At 37.0% G+C, this 14,947-nt stretch overlaps 1 non-coding gene across 1 annotated transcript; it reads left to right on the top strand.

The window, feature by feature from the left end:
• Positions 1-10,653: 10,653 nt before the first annotated feature.
• On the top strand, positions 10,654-10,761 carry LOC112753954 (small nucleolar RNA R71). The gene has a single exon (XR_003178313.1). It is a non-coding gene; the product is annotated as a small nucleolar RNA R71 (small nucleolar RNA).
• The last annotated feature ends 4,186 nt before the right edge of the window (positions 10,762-14,947 follow it).

The following is a 14,947-nucleotide window of genomic DNA, read 5'->3' as shown; positions in this document are numbered from 1 at the left end:
GTAATCCTAAAACTAAGAGAAATCCTAAATCCTAAAACCTAAGAGAGAGGAGAGGGCCTCTCTCTCTAAAAACTACATCTAAAACCTAAATTGTGTATATTTAGAAGTTGTCCCCATGAATGAATGGATTCCCCCACTTTATAGCCTCTAATCTGTATTTTCTGGGCCGAGAACTGGGTCAAAAACAGCCCAGAAATCGCTGGGGGTAAATTCAAATACGTACAGGTCGCTGGAATTTCTGCAGAACCACGCGTGCGCATGGATTCACACGTGCGCGTTACTTATCTTCAGGGTAACTATGGCAAATTATATATCATTTCGAAGCCCTGGATGTTAGCTTTCCAACGCAACTGGAAACCACCTCATTTGGACCTCCCTAGCTCAAGTTATGGTCGATTGAGTGCGAAGAGGTCAGGCTGGACAGCTTAGCAACTCCTTCAACTTCTTGTATTCCTTCCACTTTTGCATGCTTCCTTTCCATCCTCTAAGTCATTCCTGCCCTATAGAGCCTGAAGTCACTTAACACACATATCACGGCATCGAATGGTATAAAGGGGAATTAATATTTGGTAATTTAAAGGCTTGGGAAGCAAGTTTCCAATTATAGAACAAAATTAGGAAGGAAAATGTAAAACCATGCAATTTATATGAATAAGTGAGTAAAGAGTTGATAAAAACCACTCAATTGAGCACAAAATAAACCATAAAATAGTGGTTTATCAACCTCTCCACACTTAAACATTAGCATGTCCTCATGCTTAGCTGAAGGAGATAAAATAAATGAGTAGGGAAAAGTAAGACTCATGCAATGCAATGCAACCTATGTATGAATGCAACTATATGCTAAAATGATTCTGCCTACTTGGTTAAAAGTAAATAAATTCTCCAAGTCAAACATAAATCAAATTCAACTAATTCAAATTATACAGTAAAGATAAGTAAACTTGTAAGAAGACAGCTCATGAAAGCAGGGAACATAGAATCAAGCATTGAACCCTCACTAGTAGTGTATATCACTCCAATAAAAAATAAGTGTCTAGGGTTAATCACTCTACTCTTCTCTAGTCATGCTTTCTAAACTTTGTTCTTCATCTAACCAATCAACAAATATTTAATATATCAATGCAAACATCATGAGGTCTTTTCATGGTTGTAATGGGGCTAAGGTAAGGGTGAGGGTATATGTATGGCCAAGTGAGCTAAAATATGAATCTTTGACTAACCTAAGCTCTTACCTAACACACACACATTCTATAACTCAAAAATCATGCCTAGCTACCCAAAATTTCCACTTTTATATCACATACTCATGCATCAACTTTTCTTTAATTTAATCACATATGTATTGATATTTATTTATTTATTTATTTATTTTCATTAGCTTAATATTGGGGTAATTTTGTCCCCTTATTTATTTATTTATTTGTTGAATATTTTTGGTTTTTTTATATATAGAGAAAAGTAAACATAACTTATCAATGCACATGGATTTTTAATTTTTCTGGTCTCACATGAGTAAGTACCCAAATTTCCAATATTTTGTCAATGAAACACTATACACTTTCATCAACCCAAGTTTCCATAGTTTTCCACACTTAATTGATACACAATCTCTAACTTAAGCTAACCAAAGATTCAATTTGGGGTAATTAATTTGTTTTTCTGTTTAAGGCTAGTGATGTGATAAAATATCGAACAAATGGGGATTAAAAGGCTCAAGGTGGCTAACAAAGGTATTTTAAAAGGGTAGGCTATTTGGGATAAGTGAGCAAAAAAAAGTAATGGCCTCAATCATATGCAAGCATGTAAATACACTAAACATTGGACATATAGAATGAAACAAAGCAAAGATTGCAGCCATAGAGAAGAAAACACACAAGAATAAAATATTATGGTTAAATAATGTAACCATATAATTAAGCTCAAATCTCACAGGTTGTGTGTTCTTTGCTATAATTTATGTTCCAATTTATAGTCTTCAAACAAATTTAACACAAAATTTTAATTTGAATTAGTGAATTTTTTTTCAAAAATAGGGTCTTAAAAAAAAACTTATTATTTTTCAACCAAGTAGAACATACATGCAAACACTTATTACTATGCAATCTATCCTATCCTAACAAAAGAAAAATAACCTATTGGTGTTGAGAAAAACAATTACCTCCGAAAGTCAGGTACTGACCGACCTCCCCATACTTAAAACTTGGCACCGTCCTCGGTGCCTTCAGTCAGGAACAAAGGGGGGTTGGTAACAGCATCTCCACAGTCGGGGTCGTCATGGCTCCCGGTGCTGGTAGGTAAGGTGGAGTCCAGAGTGTCTGGTTCTTCTTCAGGTGGGTGGTTGCCAACAATCAACTCCTTGAGGTATGTAAATCGGTGCTTGTTATGGCGCTCCATTTTCTTTACCTACCGGTCAAGCCGGTCCAACCTCTGAAGTATCTTGAAGGAGCAGCTGATTTGTTGAAGATGCTTGTGCTTTTCGTTCCTCTCCTCCCTGGTGGTTTGTTAGAGGCTCTCTCTGTACCCTTTCTGGTGGCCATCCTGAAAAGAGGAGAAGAGAAAGGGGCATGAATTCAAAGGGATAGAGCAAGGAAGAGGGCAGTACGAGTGATAATTATGCCAAGGTAAAGAAGAATGTCTTTAACACATGGTCGCGACTCCATGCAATTACGACATCAATGGAAATATATCATGATAAATTGAGGCTATTAAATGCAAGATGTTTATTGGCATGCTGGCAAAGGCATGAGTAGCGTAGATCAAGCATTAAAAGCCAAAATTGATTATCACTCGTAACAAACTAACAATAACGTTTGTATTGAAAATCATATTTAATTAATAAAATATTGGAAAGATTTTGTGAAAACAGGCATTAAAGTAGAAGGATAGAATAATTAAGAATTCACAATGCCATACGGGCTTTTCACAAACACTTGATATGCATGTAAAAAATGTTAGGAAATGTGGGAATTCCAACATGCATGTAATCCAAAAATTAATATTAATTGTCAAATCACTCTTGATGATATCCACAAGCTCAAGTATAATAATATAAGTCCCAAATAAAGCTCCAACACCAACAAAAAAATGCATGAAGAAAAAATAAAAGAATGAAAAAAAACCATAAATAACTAAGCATGAAAGAGAAAAATTGAAGAAAGAAAAGTAATTAAATGCAACAAGAAGAATGAAGGAAGAAAGGAGAAGGGAATGAAAAGCGGAACGCGACGGGCGCGCATGATGGATCTGAATGATTGATGGTTTAGAATTCACAATAAATTCTCGTTGCAATTATAGTTTCTAAACCAAGCAATAATCCTTTCATACAAAAACTTGTTTGTCACTTAAGCAAACCCAATAAAATTGATAACCGAAGTATGGAAACCTCGGGTCGTCTTCTCAAGGAAATGCAGGGAGGTATGATTTCTTATTGGTTATGTAAAAAGATATGTTTTTGGGTTTTTTAAAATAAGGAACAAGTAATTTAAATGACAAGAAAAATAAATTAATAATTATAAAATCTCTTGGCAAGGTATAAGAACTGGAAATCCTATCCTAGTTATCCTTATCAGGTGTGATGAGAATTGTTGTTTCTCCCACTTAGTTAACCCTTACTAAATAAAGAAAAGTCAAGTGGACTAATTAATTTGATCCTCAAGTCCTAGTCAACTCCCATGGAAAGACTAGCTTTAAAGCGATCCAAATTAATCAGCAATTCCCAAATCTCAATCTACTACTGAGTTTGACAACTTAAGTGTTACCAATCACTTAACCAAAGCCAGAAGGGGAAAATAAATCTAAATTAAATTAAAAGCATCAATAACATAAATGGAAGAAAGCAATCATAAATCTGAAATACCTCAATAATGTGTATTAAATAAGAAAATTAATCCTAACATGAAGGGTTCATAAGCCAATTTGGCAACATAAATAATTAAACAGAGAGATAGACAAATCAAAGCACTAGAATAAATAAAAGTAAAAGAGAAATTAAATTAAAGGAACATTGAACCTGAGAAGAAGTTGAAATCCTAATCCTAAAACTTGAGAGAGAGGAGAAAGCCTCTCTGGTATGCAAAATCGTGATCGTTCATTCCTTGGTAACGGCGTCAAAAACTTAATACGCACGTTCATAATTTTAGTTCTTTGTCACAACTTCGCACAACTAACCAGCAAGTGCACTGGGTTGTCCAAGTAATAAACCTTACGTGAGTAAGGGTCGATCCCACGGAGATTGTCGGCTTGAAGCAATCTATGGTCACCTTGTAAATCTCATTCAGGCGGATTTCAAATGGTTATGGTGAATTGATAATTAAAATATAAAATAGGATAGAAATACTTATGTAATTCATTGGTGAGAATTTTAGATAAGCGTATAGAGATGCTTTTGTTCCTCCTGAACTTCTGCTTCCTGCTGTCTTCATCTAATCATTCCTACTCCTTTCCATGGCAAGCTTTATGTAGGGCATCACCGTTGTCAATGGCTACTTCCCGTCCTCTCAGTGAAAATGGTCCAAGATGCGTTGTCACCACACGGCTAATCATCTATCGGTTCTCGATCATACTAGAATAGGATTCAGTAATCCTTTTGCGTCTGTCACTACGCCCAGCACACGCGAGTTTGAAGCTCGTCATAGCCATCCCTTCCCAGATCCTATTCGGAATACCACAGACAAGGTTTAGACTTTCCAGATCTCAAGAATGGCCACCAATAATTCTAGCCTATACCACGAAGAGTCTGATCATAGATCAGGAGGCTAAGAGATATGCGTTCAAGCTTGTTTGCATGTAGAACGGAAGTGTTTGTCAGGCACGCGTTCATAAGTGAGAATGATGATGAGCGTCACATAATCATCATATTCATCATGTTCTTGTGTGTGAATGAATATCTTAGAGAAGAAATAGGCTCGAATTGAATAGAAAAACAATAGTACTTTGCATTAATTCATAAGGAACAACAGAGCTCCACACCTTAATCTATGGTGTGTAGAAACTCTACCGTTGAAAATACATAAGTGATGAAGGTCCAGGCATGGCCGAATGGCCAGCCTTCCAAAGAGGGTTCAATCATCAAAACATGATCAAAAGATCCAAAAGATGATCCGAGGATGATCCAAAGATGTAAATACAATAGTAAAAAGTCCTATTTATACTAAACTAGTTACTAGGGTTTACAGAGACAAGTAAATGATGCAGAAATTCACTTCCAGGCCCACTTGGTGTGTGCTTGGGCTGAGCATTGAAGCTTTCACGTGCAGAGGTCTTCCATGGAGTTAAACGCCAGTTTGTAACCTGTTTCTGGCGTTTAACTCTGCTTTGCAACCTGTTTCTGGCGTTTTACTCCAGAATAGGGCAGAAAGCTGGTGTTGAACGCCAGTTTGCGTCATCTAAACTCGGACAAAGTATAGACTATTATATATTTCTGGAAAGCCCTGGACGTCTACTTTCCAACTCAATTGAGAGCGCGCCATTTGGACTTCTGTAGCCCCAGAAAATCCACTTTTAGTGCAGGGAGGTCAGAATCCAACAGCATCTGCAGTCCTTCTTCAACATCCTTCAACATCTGAATCTGGTTTTTGCTCAAGTCCCTTAATTTCAGCCAGAAATTACCTGAAATCACAGAAAAATACACAAACTCATAGTAAAGTCCAGAAATGTGAATTTTATTTAAAAACTAATAAAAATATACTAAAAACTAAATAAATCATACTAAAAACTATGTAAAAATACTGCCAAAAAGCGTATAAATTATCCGCTCATCACAACACCAAACTTAAATTGTTGCTTGTCCCCAAGCAACTGAAAATCAAATAGGATAAAAAGAAGAGAATATACTATAAATTCCAAAATATCAATGTAACTTAGGTCCAATTAGATGAGCGGGACTAGTAGGTTTTTGCCTCTGAATAGTTTTGGCATCTCAATTAATTCATTGAAGTTCAGAATGATTGGCATCTATAGGAACTTAGAGTTTAGATAGTGTTATTGATTCTCCTAGTTCAATATGTTGATTCTTGAACACAGCTACTTTATGAGTCTTGGCTGTGGCCCTAAGCACTATATTTTCCAGTATTACCACCGGATACATACATGCCACAAACACATAACTGGGTGAACATTTTCAGATTGTGACTCAGCTTTGCTAAAGTCCCCAATTAGAGGTGTCCAGGGTTCTTAAGCACACTCTTTTTTTGCTTTGGACTTTGACTTTAACCGCTCAGTCTCAAGTTTTCACTTGACACCTTCACGCCACAAGCACATGGTTAGGGACAGCTTGGTTTAGCCGCTTAGGCCAGAATTTTATTCCTTTAGGCCCTCCTATCCACTGATGCTCAAAGCCTTGGATCCTTTTTATTACCCTTGCCTTTTGGTTTTAAGGGCTATTGGCTTTTTGCTCTTTCCTTTTGGTTTAAAGAGCTTTTGGCTTTTTCTGTTTGCTTTTTCTTTCTCTTTCTCTTTTTTTTGCCATTTTTATTTCCTCTTCTCTTTTTTTTTTTCGCAAGCTTTTGTATTCACTGCTTTTTCTTGCTTCAAAAATCAATTTTATGATTTTTCAGATTATCAATAACATTTCTCCTTTTTCATCATTCTTTCAAGAGCCAACATAGTTAACATTCATAAGCCACAATATCAAAAGACATATGCACTGTTCAAGCATTCATTCAGAAAATAAAAAGTATTGTCACCACATCAAAATAATTAAACTAGTTTCAAGGATGAATTCGAAACCATGTACTTCTTGTTCTTTTGTTTTTAGAACAGTTTTCAATTAAGAGAGGTGATGGATTCATAGGACATTCATAGCTTTAAGACATACACACTTAAACACTAATGATCATGTAATAAAGACACAAATATAAATAATCATGAAGCATAGTAAACGAAAAATAGGAAAATAAGAACAAGGAGATTAAGGAACGGGTCCACCTTAGTGAGGGTGGCGTCTTCCTCTTCTTGAAGAACCAATGGTGCTCTTGAGCTCCTCTATGTCTCTTCCTTGTCTTTGTTGCTCCTCCCTCATAGCTCTTTGATCTTCTCTAATCTCATGGAGGATGATGGAGTGCTCTTGGTGCTCCATCCTTAGTTGTCCCATGTTGGAACTTAATTCTCCTAGGGAAGTGTTGATTTGCTCCCAATAGTCTTGTGGAGGGAAGTGCATCCCTTGAGATATTTCAGGGATTTCATGGTGAAGAATTTTCTCATGCTCTAGTTGAGGTCCATGATCTCTTGTTTGCTCCATCCTTTTCTTAGTGATGGGCTTGTCCTCATCAATGAGGATGTCTCCCTCTATGTCAATTCCAGCCGAATTACAGAGGTGGCAAATGAGGTGAGGAAAGGCTGACCTTGCCAAAGTGGAAGACTTGTCAGCCACCTTATAGAGTTCTTGAGGTATAATCTCATGAACTTCCACTTTCTCCCCAATCATGATACTATGGATTATGATGGCCCAGTCTACAGTAACTTCAGACGGGTTGCTAGTAGGAATAATTGAGCGTTGGATGAACTCCAACCATCCTCTAGCTACAGGCTTAAGGTTCGGTCTTCTCAATTGAACCGGCTTGCCTCTTGAGTCAACTTTCCATTGAGCTCCTTCCACACATATGTCCATGAGGACTTGGTCCAACCTTTGATCAAAGTTGACCTTTCTAGTGTAGGGGCGTGCGTTTTCTTACATCATTGGCAAGTTGAACGCCAACCTTACATTTTTCGGACTGAAATCTAAGTATTTCCCCCGAACTATGGTAAGCCAATTCTTTGGATTCAGGTTCACACTTTGATCATGGTTCCTAGTGATCCATGCGTTTGCATAGAACTCTTGAACCATTAAGATCCCGATTTGTTAAATAGGATTAGAGAGAACTTCCCATCCTCTTCTTCTAATCTCTTGTCGGATCTCCGGATATTCGCTCTTTTTGAGCTTAAAAGGGACCTCAAAGATCACCTTTTTCTTGGCCACAACTTCATAGAAGTGGTCTTGATGGACCTTTGAGATGAATCTCTCCATCTTCTATGACTCAGATGTGGAAGCAATTGCCTTCCCTTTCCTCTTTCTTGAGGTTTCTCTGGCCTTAGGTGCCATTATTGGTTATGGAAAAACAAAAAGCAATGCTTTTACCACACCAAACTTAAAATGTTTTCTCATCCCCGAGCAAAAGAAGAAAGAAAGAAGGAGAAGAAGAAGAAAAATAGAGGAGAGGGAGAGAGGTGTGTATTCGGCCAAGGAGAAGAAGAAAGGGTTGTGTTGGGTGAAAAAGAAGAAGGAATGAGGGGTTTATATAGGAGTGGGGGGAGGTTTAGGGTTTGGCCATTAGGGTTGGGTTTGGGAGGGAAAAGAGTTTGAATTTTGGAGGTAGGTAGGGTTTATGGGGAAGAGTGGAGGGATGTGAGTGGTTAAGAAGTGATGGGGAAGAGTGATTGAGGTGATTGGTGAAGGGTATTTGGGGAAGAGGGTTATGAAAAGGTGTGAAGAGGAGAGAAGAAGAGGTGGGGTAGGTGGGGATCCTGTGGGATCCACAGATCCTGAGGGGTCAAGGATTTAGCAATCCTGCTCCAATTAGGCGTGCAAAATGCCCTTTGTATGTAATACTGGCGTTTAACGCCAGACTACTACTTGTTTTTGGCGTTAAACGCCACTTCCATGCTCTGTTCTGGCATTAAATGCCAGTCTGGTGCTTGTTTCTAGAATTTAACGCCAGCTTTATGCTTCTTTCTGGCGTTAAACGCCAGTTTGATGCTTCTTACTGGCGTTTAAGCTCTTCCTCCAAGATGAGCTTTTTTTAATGCTATTTTTCATTCTGTTTTTGATTTTTCAGTAGTTTTTGTGACTCCACATGATCATCAACCTAAAAAAAACATAAAATAATAATAGAAAATAAATAGATATAATTAAATAACATTGGGTTGCCTCCCAACAAGCACTTCTTTAAAGTCAATAGCTTGACAGTGAGCTCCCATGGAGCCTCACAGATGTTCAGAACATTGTTGGGACCGCCCAACGCCAAACTTAGAATTTGAATATGGGGGTTCAACACCAAACTTAGAGTTTGGTTGTGGCCTCCCAACACCAAACTTAGAGTTTGACTATGGGGGCTTTAGTTGACTCTGCAGTGAGAGAATCTTTTCATGCTTACTCTCTATTGTTACAGAAGGAGATCCTTGAGTTTTAAACACAAGGTTGTCCTCATTCAGTTGAAGGATCAATTCTCCTCTATCCACATCAATCACAGCTCTTGCTGTGGCTAGGAAGGGTCTTCCAAGGATGATGGATTCATCCTCATCCTTCCCAGTGTCTAGGATTATGAAATCAGTAGGGATGTAAAGGCCTTCAACCTTTACTAACACGTCCTCTACTAGTTCATAAGCCTATTTTCTTGAGTTGTCTGCCATCTCTAATGAGATTCTGGCAGCTTGCACCTCAAAGAGTCCTAGTTTCTCCATTACAGAGAGTGGCATTAAGTTTATTCCTGATCCCAAGTCACACAGAGCCTTCTCAAAGGTCATGGTGCCTATGTTAAAGGGAATTAGGAATTTACCAGGATCCTATTTCTTTTGAAGTAGAGTTTGCTGAACCAAGGCATTTAGTTCCTTGATGAGCAATGGAGGTTCATTCTCCCAAGTCTCATTACCAAATAATTTGGCATTCAGCTTCATGATTGCTCCTAAATATTGAGCAACTTGCTCTTCAGTAATGTCTTCATCTTCTTTAGAAGATGAATAGTCATTAGAGCTCATGAATGGTAAAAGGAGGTTCAATGGAATCTCTATGGTCTCTAGATGAGCCTCAGATTCCTTTGGTTCCTCAAAGGGAAACTCTTTATTGGTCAGTGAACGTCCCAGGAGGTCTTCCTCACTAGGATTCACGTCCTCCTCCTCCTCTTTAAGTTCGGCCACACCAAGTAAGGTAATGGCCTTGCACTCTCTTTTTGGATTCTCTTCTGTATTGCTTGGGAGAGTACTAGGAGGGGTTTCAGTGACTCTTTTACTCAGCTGGCCCACTTGTGCCTCCAAATTTCTAATGGAGGACCTTGTTTCATTCATGAAACTTAAAGTAGCCTTAGATAGATCAGAGACTATATTTGCTAAGCTAGATGGATTCTACTCAGAATTCTCTGTCTGTTGCTGAGTGGATGATGGAAAAGGCTTGCTATTGCTAAACCTGTTTCTTCCACCATTATTAAAGCCTTGTTGAGGCTTTTGTTGATCCTTCCATGAGAAATTTGGATGATTTCTCCATGAGGGATTATAGGTATTTCCATAGGGTTCCCCCATGTAATTCACCTCTGTTATTGTAGGGTTCTCAGGATCATAAGCTTCTTCTTTAGAAGATGCCTCTTGAGTACTGTTGGATGCAGCTTGCAATCCATTCAGACTATGAGAAATCATATTGACTTGCTGTGTCAATATTTTATTTTGAGCCAATATGGCATTCAGAGTATCAATCTCAAGAACTCCCTTCCTCTGAAGTGTCCCATTACTCACAGGATTCCTTTCAGAAGTGTACATGAACTGGTTATTTGCAACCATGTCAATGAGTTCCTGAGCTTCTGCAGGCATTTTCTTTAGGTGAATGGATCCACCTGCAGAATGGTCTAATGATATCTTTGATAATTCAGACAGACCATCATAGAATATATCCAGGATGGTCCATTCTGAAAGCATGTCAGAAGGACACTTTTTGGTCAGTTGCTTATATCTCTCCCAAGCTTCATAGAGGGATTCACCTTCTTTCTGTTTGAAGGTTTGAACATCCATTCTAAGCTTGCTAAGCTTTTGAGGAGGAAAGAACTTGGCTAAGAAAGCCGTGACCAGCTTATCCCAAGAGTTCAGGCTATCTTTAGGTTGAGAGTCCAACCATATTCTAGCTCTGTCTCTTACAACAAACGGGAAAAGCATAAGCCTGTAGACCTCAGGATCAACCCCATTGGTCTTAACAGTATCACAGATCTGCAAGAATTTAGTTAAGAACTGAAAAGGATCTTCTGATGGAAGTCCATGAAACTTGCAGTTCTGTTGCATCAGGGAAACTAATTGAGGCTTTAGCTCAAAATTGTTTGCTCCAATGGCAGGGATTGAGATGCTTCTTCCATGTAAATTGGAATTTGGTGCAGTAAAGTCACCAAGCATCTTCCTTGAATTGTTATTATTTTCGGCCATGTCTCCTTCTTTTTCGAAAATTTCTGTCAGATTTTCTCCAAAGAGTTGTGCTTTAGCTTCCCTTAGCTTCCTCTTCAGAGTCCTTTCAGGTTCAGGATCAGCTTCAACAAGAATGTTCTTATCCTTGTTCCTGCTCATATGAAAAAGAAGAGAACACAAAAGAAAATATGGAATCCTCTATGTCACAGTATAGAGATTCCTTATGTAAGTATAAAAAGAGAAGAATAGAAGAAGGAAAAGATAAAAGTTTGAACATAGAGGAGAAGACTGGGTTCAAATTTTTGAGTAGAAGAGAAGTGTTAGTAGATAAATAAATAAATAGAAGGGGGTGAGAGAGAGAAGAATTCGAAAATTAAATAAATAAAATAAGAATAATTTTGTTTTTGTTTTTAATTTAAAATTAAAGTTAAAATTCGAAAATATGAAAAGGAATAAAATTAAGATTAAAATTTAAAATAATTAGTTAATGAAAAGAAATTTTGAGAAAGAGGTTAGTGATTTTCGAAAATTAGAGAGAGAAAATTAGTTAGGTAGTTTTGAAAAAGATAAGAATCAAACAAAAAAATAAGATTACTTGAAAAAGATTTGAAAATCAATTTTGAAAAGATAAGAAGTTAGAAAAGATTTTGAAATTGATTTTGAAGAAGATGTGATAGAAATTTATTTTGAAAAAGATTTGAAAAAGAAATTTAAAAAGATTTGATTTTGAAAATTAAAGTTGATTACTTGACTAACAAGAAACAAAAAGATATGATTTTAAAATTTAAAGATTGAACCTTTCTTACTAGGCAAGTAACAAACTTAAAATTTTTGAATCAATCACATTAATTGTTAGCATTAATTTCAAAAATTATGAAATAGAAATAAGAAAAAGATTTTGAAAATAAATTTTGAAAATTTCGAAATTATGAAAGAAAAATTGAAAAAGATTTGATTTTTGAAAAAAAATTTGAAAAAGATAGAATTTTTAAATTGAAAATTTGATTTGACTCATAAGAAACAATTAAATTTAAAAACTTTTTGACTAAATCAAACCAAATTTTCGAAAATTTATGAGAGAATAAGGGAAAAATATTTTTTTATTTTTGAATTTTTAGTGAAGAAAGAGAAAAACAACTAAAAGACTCAAACCATGAAAATTCAGGATCAAAACACATGATGCATGCAAGAACACTTTAAATGTCAATATGAACACCAAGAACACTTTGAATGTCAAGATGAACTCCAAGAACTTATTTTTGAAAATTTTTAAGAAAAGAAAAACATGCAAGACACCAAACTTAGAAATTTTCAAACTTTAGACACTAACAATTTGAAAATACATATGAAAAACAAGAAAAGACACAAAACAAGAAAAATTAAAGATCAAACATAGAAAATCATCAAGAACAACTTGAAGATCATGAAGAACACATGCATGAATTTTCGAAAATTTTAAGAAAAATTAAAAAGGATGCAATTGACACTAAACTTAAAATTTGACACTAGACTCAAACAGGAAACACAATTTTTTGGTTTTTATGATTTTATTAATTTTTTTGGTTTTTTTTTCGAAAATTATTTTGGGAAGAACGAAAAAGAAGAAAACTTTTTTTGTATTTTTTGAAAATAAGAAATAAAAAAAACTTAAAATTAAAATAAAATTACCTAATCTGAGCAACAAGATGAACCTCAGTTGTCCAAACTCGAACAATCCCCGGTAACGGCGCCAAAAACTTGGTATGCAAAATCGTGATCGTTCATTCCTTGGTAACGGCGTCAAAAACTTAATACGCACGTTCATAATTTTAGTTCTTTGTCACAACTTCGCAATCTATGGTAAGGGTCGATCCCATAGAGATTGTCGGCTTGAAGCAATCTATGGTCACCTTGTAAATCTCATTCAGGCGGATTTCAAATGGTTATGGTGAATTGATAAATAAAATATAATTAAAATATAAAATAGGATAGAAATACTTATGTAATTCATTGGTGAGAATTTCAGATAAGCTTATAGAGATGCTTTTGTTCCTCCTGAACCTCTGCTTCCTGCTGTCTTCATCCAATCATTCCTACTCCTTTCCATGGCAAGCTTTATGTAGGGCATCACCGTTGTCAATGGCTACTTTCCATCCTCTCAGTGAAAATGGTCCAAGATGCGCTGTCACCGCACGGCTAATCATCTGTCGGTTCTCAATCATACTGGAATAGGATTCAGTAATCCTTTTGCGTCTGTCACTACGCCCAGCACTCGCGAGTTTGAAGCTCATCATAGCCATCCCTTCCCAGATCCTACTCGGAATACCACAGACAAGATTTAGACTTTCCGGATCTCAAGAATGGCCGCCAATAATTCTAGCCTATACCACGAAGACTCTGATCGTAGATCAGGAGGCTAAGAGATATGCGTTCAAGCTTGTTTGCATGTAAAACGGAAGTGTTTGTCAAGCACGCGTTCATAAGTGAGAATGATGATGAGCGTCACATAATCATCACATTCATCATGTTCTTGTGTGCGAATGAATATCTTAGAGAAGAAATAGGCTCGAATTGAATAGAAAAATAATAGTACTTTGCATTAATTCATGAGGAACAGCAGAGCTCCACACCTTAATCTATGGTGTGTAGAAATTCTACCGTTGAAAATACATAAGTGATGAAGGTCCAGGCATGGCCGAATGGCCAGCCTCCCAAAGAGGGTTCAAACATCAAAACATGATCAAAAGATCCAAAAGATGATCTGAAGATGATCCAAAGATGTAAATACAATAGTAAAAAGTCCTATTTATACTAAACTAGTTACTAGGGTTTACAGAGATAAGTAAATGATGCAAAAATTCACTTTCGGGCCCACTTGGTGTGTGCTTGGGCTGAGCATTGAAGCTTTCACGTGCAGAGGTCTTCCTTGGAGTTAAACGCCAGTTTGTAACCTGTTTCTGGCGTTTAACTCCAGAATAGGGCCGAAAGCTGACGTTGAACACCAGTTTGCATTGTCTAAAATCGAGCAAAGTATGGACTATTATATATTGCTGGAAATCCCTGGATGTCTACTTTCCAACTCAATTAAGAGCGTGCCATTTGGACTTCTGTAGCTCCAGAAAATTCACTTTGAGTGCATGGAGGTCAGAATCCAACAGCATCTGCAGTCCTTCTTCAACCTCTGAATCTGGTTTTTGCTCAAGTCCCTCAATTTCAGCCAGAAATTACCTAAAATCACAGAAAAACACACAAACTCATAGTAAAGTCCAGAAATGTAAATTTTATTTAAAAACTAATAAAAATATACTAAAAACTAACTAAATCATACTAAAAACTATGTAAAAACACTGCCAAAAAGCGTATAAATTATCCGCTCATCACTCTCTCTCTAAAAACTACATCTAAATCCTAAAATTGTGTATTATGAATGTTGTCATTACGTCCTCTTTTGATTCCTCCATTTTCTGGCTTATATTCTGTGTTTCTAGCTTGGATCTGGGCCGAAAAAGGGTCTAGAAATCGCTGGGGGCATTTTCTACAGATTCCTGTACGTGGCATCCGTCACGTGTGCGTGTGGGTCATGCGTTCATGGGGTTTAGAGTTTTCCCTAGTCACGCGTACGCATCGGTCACGCGTATGCGTCATTTGTGTTCTGCTCAAGGCACGCGTCCGCGTCGTTCATTCGTTCGCGTCAGTGCCATTTCGCGCTAGGCACACGTTCACGTCGTTCATGCGTTCGCATCGCTGCCTTTTCTTCAAAACTCCATTTTTGTGCTTTCCTTTCTATTTTTGTATGTTTCTTTTCTGTCCTTTAAGCCATTCCTGCCCTATAAGA

This window comes from Arachis hypogaea, chromosome 15 (assembly GCF_003086295.3).
Source record: "Arachis hypogaea cultivar Tifrunner chromosome 15, arahy.Tifrunner.gnm2.J5K5, whole genome shotgun sequence".
NCBI lineage: Eukaryota > Viridiplantae > Streptophyta > Magnoliopsida > Fabales > Fabaceae > Arachis > Arachis hypogaea.
The sequence above is the reverse complement of the archived record's forward strand: the minus strand, read 5'-3'. Positions and strand labels throughout refer to the sequence as shown.